The sequence below is a fragment of the Gopherus flavomarginatus genome, chromosome 23 (genome assembly GCF_025201925.1).
Source record: "Gopherus flavomarginatus isolate rGopFla2 chromosome 23, rGopFla2.mat.asm, whole genome shotgun sequence".
NCBI lineage: Eukaryota > Metazoa > Chordata > Testudines > Testudinidae > Gopherus > Gopherus flavomarginatus.
The window spans coordinates 10,822,790-10,829,796 of record NC_066639.1 but is presented as its reverse complement, the minus strand read 5'-3'; the positions used below and the strand labels follow the sequence as shown (position 1 = coordinate 10,829,796).

General features: G+C 47.4%; 1 non-coding gene across 1 annotated transcript; it reads left to right on the top strand.

The window, feature by feature from the left end:
* Positions 1 to 1,931: 1,931 nt before the first annotated feature.
* TRNAI-AAU (transfer RNA isoleucine (anticodon AAU)) lies at positions 1,932 to 2,004 on the top strand. The gene has a single exon. It is a non-coding gene; the product is annotated as a tRNA-Ile (tRNA).
* The last annotated feature ends 5,003 nt before the right edge of the window (positions 2,005 to 7,007 follow it).

The following is a 7,007-nucleotide window of genomic DNA, read 5'->3' as shown; positions in this document are numbered from 1 at the left end:
TGCAAGAGTGGGCAGGTTGATGAGCTGGGCCTTCTAGCATTTAGTTGGGTACATGGTGAGGAACGCAAACTGGGAGAAGCAGTTGCTGGCCTGTGAGGAATGGCTCAGCCGGTGAAGTAAGTGGACCTTGTAATTACCTACAAAGCTGTGATGCTCAAGACCTATCTTTTGGCTACAGAGAATTTCCTCAGCCATGTATTTCCCCCTGCTCCACGAGTGCTGCTGAGGCTCAACATGACCTTCCACTTCTTGTGGGGCAATAGGATGTCCCTACCTAGACAGGAGATGTGTGGCTTTTCTGCCATATTAGAAGAGAGGTTGGGCCTGGTGGGCTTTGAAGTCTTTTATGGCTTTACTTTTTTGTTTTTACATTTTCAGTGGGTGGCTCCCAAGCAAGAGTTGACTCACCTGAACTTTCTTTCTTCTCCTGCTCTTTCTCAGCAAAGGGAAGAAAAAGAAGCTCTCCTTCAAGCTGAAGTCACAAGGGAGATGTAAGGACGACATCCTGAGTGCCAGCTCGTCCTTTGCTCTACCAGCTGACCTATCGAAGGGCTGCCATCACTCTCTCCAGGTTCGCCCATCGGTGTGTTCAGAATGGAGAGGGGTAACTAGTGGTGTTCCCCAATGGTGAGTCCTAGGACCAATCCTATTCAACTTAGTCCTAAATGATCTGGAGAAAGGGGTAAATAGTGAGGTGGCAAAGTTTGCAGATGATACTAAACTGCTCAAGATAGTTAAGACCAACGCAGACTGTGAAAGAATTTCAAAGAGACCTCACAAAACTAAGTGATTGGGCAAAAAAATGGCAAATGAGATGTAATGTGGATAAATGTAAAGTAATGCACATTGGGAAAAATAACCCCAACTATACATACAATATGATGGGGGCTAATTTAGTTACAGTTAATCAGGAAAGATATCTTGGAGTCATCATGGATAGTTCTCTGAAAATGACCATGCAGTGTTTAGCAGCAGTCAAAAAAGCAAACAAGATGTTAGGAATAATTTAATAAGGGATAGAGAATAAGACAGAGAATAGTATCAGAGGGTAGCCATGTTAGTCTGGATCTGTAAAAGCAGCAAAGAATCCTGTGGCACCTTATAGACTAACAGACGTTTTGGAGCATAAGCTTTCGTGGGTATTCACCCATGAAAGCTCATGCTCCAAAACGTCTGTTAGTCTATAAGGTGCCACAGGATTCTTTGCTGCTAAGACAGAGAATATATTATTGCCCTTATATAAATCCATGGTACACCCACATCTTGAATACTGTGCATAGATCTGGTCTCTTCATTTCAAAAAAGATATACTGGCACTAGAAAAGGTTCAGAAAAGGGCAACTAAAATGATTAGGGTTTGGAATGGGTCCCATATGAGGAGAGATTAAAGAGACTAGGACTTTTCATTTTGGAAAAGAGGAGACTAAGGGGGGATATGATAAAGGTATATAAAATCATGAATGATGAGGAGAAAGTGAATAAGGAAAAATTATTTACTTGTTCCCATAATATAAGAACTAGGGGCCACCAAATGAAATTAATGTACAACAGGTTTTAAACAAATAAAAGGAAGTTCTTCTTCACATAGTGCACAGTCAACATGTTGAACTCCTTGCCTGAGGAGGTTGTGAAGGCTAGGACTATAAGAGGGTTTAAAAGAGAACTAGATAAATTAATGGAAGTTAAGTCCATGAATGGCTATTAGCCAGGATGGGTAAGAAATGGTGTCCCTAGCCTCTATTTGTCAGAGGATGGAGATGGATGGCAGGAGAGAGATCACTTGATCATTGCCTGTTAGGTTCACGCTCTCTGGGGCACCTGGCATTGGCCACTGTTGGCAGCCAGGACACTGGGCTGGATGGACCTTTGGTCTGACCCAGTATGGCCATTCTTATACTCTTATGAAGGGAGGGGCAAAATCCTCTGACAGAGTTTCTGTAGTGTAGTGGTTATCACGTTTGCCTAATAAGCAAAAGGTCCCTGGTTCAAAACCAGGCAGAAACAAAATTGCTTACTTTTCCCAGCTTCCCTGGCTGTCTAGCAAAGTTCCTACTGCTGCCACTGGCATGTGCCTGTGATAAACCCAACCCCTGCAAGACAGAGGCTGGGGAAATGAGCTGAGAAAGAGCCTTGGTATCAGCAGGGGAAAGCTAGAGCATCTGGGCCAGTCACCTTTTGGAGCCTTGTGGCTTGGTCTCCTCTGCCCTGGGAGGTTGGCTGGTGGAGGCCGGCTCTTCCTGCTGGCCTCCTTTGTGTGACTTGCCAAAGGAGGAAGTGAGGCAAGAATGGGGCAAAAGAGGAAAGTCGAGCTGAGGAAGGCAGGGCAGAAGCTAAGCCCCTCAGTGTGGCTAAGTGGGGTTAGTAGAGCACCACCATGCATTCTGCAAAGTCTGGGGAGGTGCGGTTGGCTGCTGGGAGGTAGGATCCTGTGCTTGCCTCTTGGCTTCCCAAGGATGGATACTTGCAACCCAGGAGAGGAAGGATGGTTCTGGGTGAAAGGAAGACAAGCAAAGCTCTGGGAGGAAATTTGGGTGTGGGATGCGGGCTTTCTGCTCGGGGGTTGAGGTGCAGGAGGGGTGATGTTTACCCCAGGCACTGCAACTCCCAAAGTGACCAGTACACACAACCCTGTGACAGCAGCTCCCAGGTCAGCGGGGACAGTGAGTCTCCATGTGCCGCTGCCTGCAGACGTGGCCCCCAGAGCTCCCATTGGCTGCAGTTCCTGGCCAATGGGAGCTGTGGAGTTGGTTCTCAGGGCAGAGGCAGTACATGGAGACACTCCCCCCACCCCAGGGGATGCTGGGACATGCCAGACACTTCTGGGAGCAGCATGGAGGGACAGAGGCAGAGCGGGCATGGAGCCACCTTAGTGCTGCTGGCACATCTCTGCACACCCATTGGTGGTGGGGGCGGCAGAGGGTCTCCATGTGCTGCCTGGAGTAGGGGCAGAGCACAGAGCTGCCTCCCCTCCCGGGTCTATTACAGGAGTGGGTGAGTGGGCTCTTTTGGCCCGCAAGGGGCAGCAAGTCAGACTAGATGATCACACTGATCCCTTCTAACCTTAAATGCTCTGAGTCTAAAAGGGAGAGGGAAGTAAGGGGAAAAAATCCCAAACATTGTAATACCAGGGTGACTCCACCTGCTCACAGTATAGTCCTGCCCCTTTCTTCCTGCCCTGAGTGTTTAATGACCTGCAGGACATTGATTCTCTCACGCCATTGATAAACTGATACAATGTGATGGAAATTAAACTAGTTTCCAGTTGAGAAAACAGCACCTCAGTACAGTGGCTGGGAATTGAACCCAGGTCAACTGCTCGGAAGGTAGCTATGCTCACCACTATACCACCAACACATCTGGTGCAATTACTACTTATGCTTGTCCAGTGAGGCTAGGCCAGAATTGAGGCATTTCCCTGCCTGTTAAAATGTACTGGATTCTCTTCACAAAAAAGCCAAGCACCTCTATCTTCACCTGGGTTTGAAGCATCAGCCTTTCAATTAGCCACCAATGTTGTTAATCACAGACACAGGTAACTGCCTACTTCCCAAGCTTGTCTATGAAGCACCTATAGGGATACACCTGGCTAGTGAGGGAGGCGCACTGCTGGGGTTATGAGCTCAGGCCTCACCCAAAGCACCGCTTTTCATTAGCCACGGAGCTTCCACCATTGCTTTGTCTCATTCACATGGAAAGTGCCATAGGAGGGAGATGAGAGTAAATTCTAAACTCTGAAATGCAGCGGTGGCCCAGAGATCGGGATGAGGGGTTTGAAGAGAAAAAGCTCTAAGAGTATAAAACCAGACAGTGTCCAGGGGCAGGTACGGTACAACGCCTCAACAGGGAGCCATGGGGTGTGGGGGTTCACTCCCTCTGTTCGATGTCCTGAGAGGTATTTGAAGATGAAGATAACGCCATGGCTAACAGGTGACTGGCACGTCCTGGGTTCAAGAAAGGAAGGGACTTGGGTTAACAGTCTGAAGATTTGCGTTAACGTCACTGTCTGACCTCCCTTCACCTCGGGGCAGGTTTGTATGTTGCTGGGTGGAATGCACAGACTCCTGAAGAGCAGGGGCAGCTGTTCCCATGGCAGAGAGCCTGGCACTTAGGAGACTTTCTACACTTGCTGTTTTGAAGCAATTCAATAAAATAACAGTGGAGCTACAATGCCCGGTCCAATATTTCAGCCCCCTGCTGCAAAAACACTATTTTAGGATCTACACAGGAGGCTTCCAGCGCTAGGACACCTGACCAGAGAGCTCAGTGGGGGTATAACAGCTGCTGAGGGTCCTGGGCTAATCCACTTGCAGGTGGAAGCGTTTTGATTTATTTGATTGATAATGAGCATCAGCTACCAGGGGAGAAGCCCTGCGAGCCGCTGCCACTGGGAAAGGGCAGGGGGAGGGGGAGCAAGAGGAGAAAGGCAGAGACATTGGAGACGAGGAATTGGGGGGAGAAGAAAGAGAGAACAGAGAGACAGTAAATGATTGAAGCAGAACAGGTGTCCCAGCTCGATCTTGCTCATTACAGGAGTTCAGAGAGACAGGCAGTTGCAGGTTTTCAATGTCAAGTCTGAACTTTGAATCTAACAATTTGAGTTCAAATATCAAGGGGATCTCCACAGACCTGATCTCTTCCCCCCTCTGCTTTTAGTATTAATTTTTATTTTGACGTGTTTTGCTTAACCGTGATCTTCTCTTTCCCCACCTGTACTGCAATTTGGGGATTATTTTTATTTTGCCTCCCTTTTGTTCATGTCATTATAATTGTAACTGCAAAGGAATCTGCAGGAGCAAAAACTGACTCAAAACTTTATTTCCCCATCATGCAGAAACATCATACAAACAGCTCACGCAGCTGGAATCATAACACAGGAGGCCAGGGGATGGGAGATGCAGGTTTCCAAGTGTTCTGTCTTTCTCAGATGACACATTTCAGCCCCTTGTGTGCCTCCATCCTGTATGACCTGCTGGGTTTGAGACATTTATTGTCTCATTTTATTGATAACGTGATTGCAATACAATGTGACTGAAATTAAACCACTTCCAGAAGAGGAAAAGCCATTATTGCATTGGCTTGGAATCAAACCCCAATCAACTGCTTGGAAGGTACCTATGCTCATCACTATACCACCAATGCATCTGGCAGAAGTAGCTTTCCTACAGGCTCTGTGTGCTGGCAAAGAAGGTGACACCTGACCACAGAGATAGTGAGCAGGGTGGATGGGCTGGAAGCTGCCTGACAGCTGGGAGCAGAGTTCGGATCCCAGAGTGACTTAAAGGGGGCAAAGGTGAAAACAGAGCTCATTGGGAGCTGGCCCCACCCCAGGAGAGGGGAACTGAAACTCAACTTCACTCACAGAAAAATCTTCCCAGAGAAGGAAGGGGACAGCTTGTTTTAAGGACAAGGTTTGTGTTTGTTCCTGCCACATACGGAGGGGCTGGGTAGTGCTGATTCCAGCCCCCAACTCTGGGAGGATAAGGAACAGATTCAGGCTGCCAGTCATCTGCAGGAGGGAGATGATCTTTTGACAGTGACAGATGCCTCATCCTAAAGGCCTTTGTCTGCCCCCTTTTAGTGACTGTTTGGTATAGGAATGCAGCCACCACTCCTGGGTCTCTCCTGGGGAAATAATGTTTCTGTGCAAAACACCAAAGCTTTTAACAGAAAGGAAGAAAAGGAGATGGCAACACAATGGGACTAGCACATAAGGAATGAAACACAAGATGCTTCTCCCATGTGCATTGACTTTTAACCTTGGTTGCAATGGTGTTGTATCTGTGTTGGTCCTAGGAGTCCTCTGGGGTGCCTGACATTGGTCATTTTCAGAAGACTGGACAGTGGGCTAGATGAACTGGTCTGACTCAGTGTGACTGTTCTTATGTTCTAACTGCTGTTTAGGAAACAGACGACCTTTCAGGCTACACAGAACTGGAGCAGGGTGCTGGGTTAGCTCCAAAGCTTGTCTCTTTCACCAACAGAGGTTGGTCCTCGACAAGCGCTTACCCTCACCCACCTTGTCTCTCTTGGACTCTGAAAAGTGTTTTCTCTCCACTCCCTTTGCAGAGAAGTTAAGTTTCCCTTTGAAGTAATTGTATTGACCGTGACACTAGAGTTGAAGATTTAATATTATAAATAAATGAGTCTAAATCTGAGGTTCTGGTTTTCACATTGGTTTTTCTAACTCAGTTCCCAATTCTCTTCTAGAAAGGCCTCCGGGACGTCTGCCCAGCCCAACAAAAGTGGCTAGGAGAGAGTCCACAATCCTGCTCTTTCAGGTAGTGGAAGGCTGCTATCAAATCCCCCCTCACTCAGTCAGTCCCCAGCCTGTGGCAGTGCATAGGATTCTTCCATCCTAAGTGCAGGACTCTGCACTTCTCCTTGTTGAACTTCCTCAGATTTCTTTTGGCCCAATCCTCCAATTGGCCTAGGTCACTCTGGACCCAAACCCTGTCCTCCAGCGCTTGGATTCTTTACATGCTTTCACAGAGCGGAGTGCACATGTTCCATGATTTCATAGGGCAGAGTTTTGTGCTATTGGGAGCTTTCCCTGTGCGAATTTGACAGGTGGATCAACATAGAGACAAACTGTGACCTTTCTCAGGGTACTGAGGACTGTGAGTCTCCTTGTTGCCACCTGCCACAAGGAAGAGGGAGTTTTGCATTTGGCAGCTGGATGTTAGTGACCAAACTCACCAGCCTGCTGGAACTCAAGGACCCTCCTCTGAGTTACAGCAGCCACCCTAACCCCTGAGTTCCTTCAGTGTGTCCACCAGATATTTGGTGAAATCCCAGATCCTCTCTTACTGAAGTATCCCAAGATACAGTAGCAAGGGTCCACAGTAAAACTAGTATTTCACGCAGCACTTGAGTACAGTTATTGAACAAGCAAAAAAATTATTTAACGGATAGAGATTTAAACAAACAAATGTGAGTGATGGATAGCACCTGTTATCAACTAAACAAAGGCAGAAAATGATAGAAGAGAAAGGCCAGCACAAAAAACA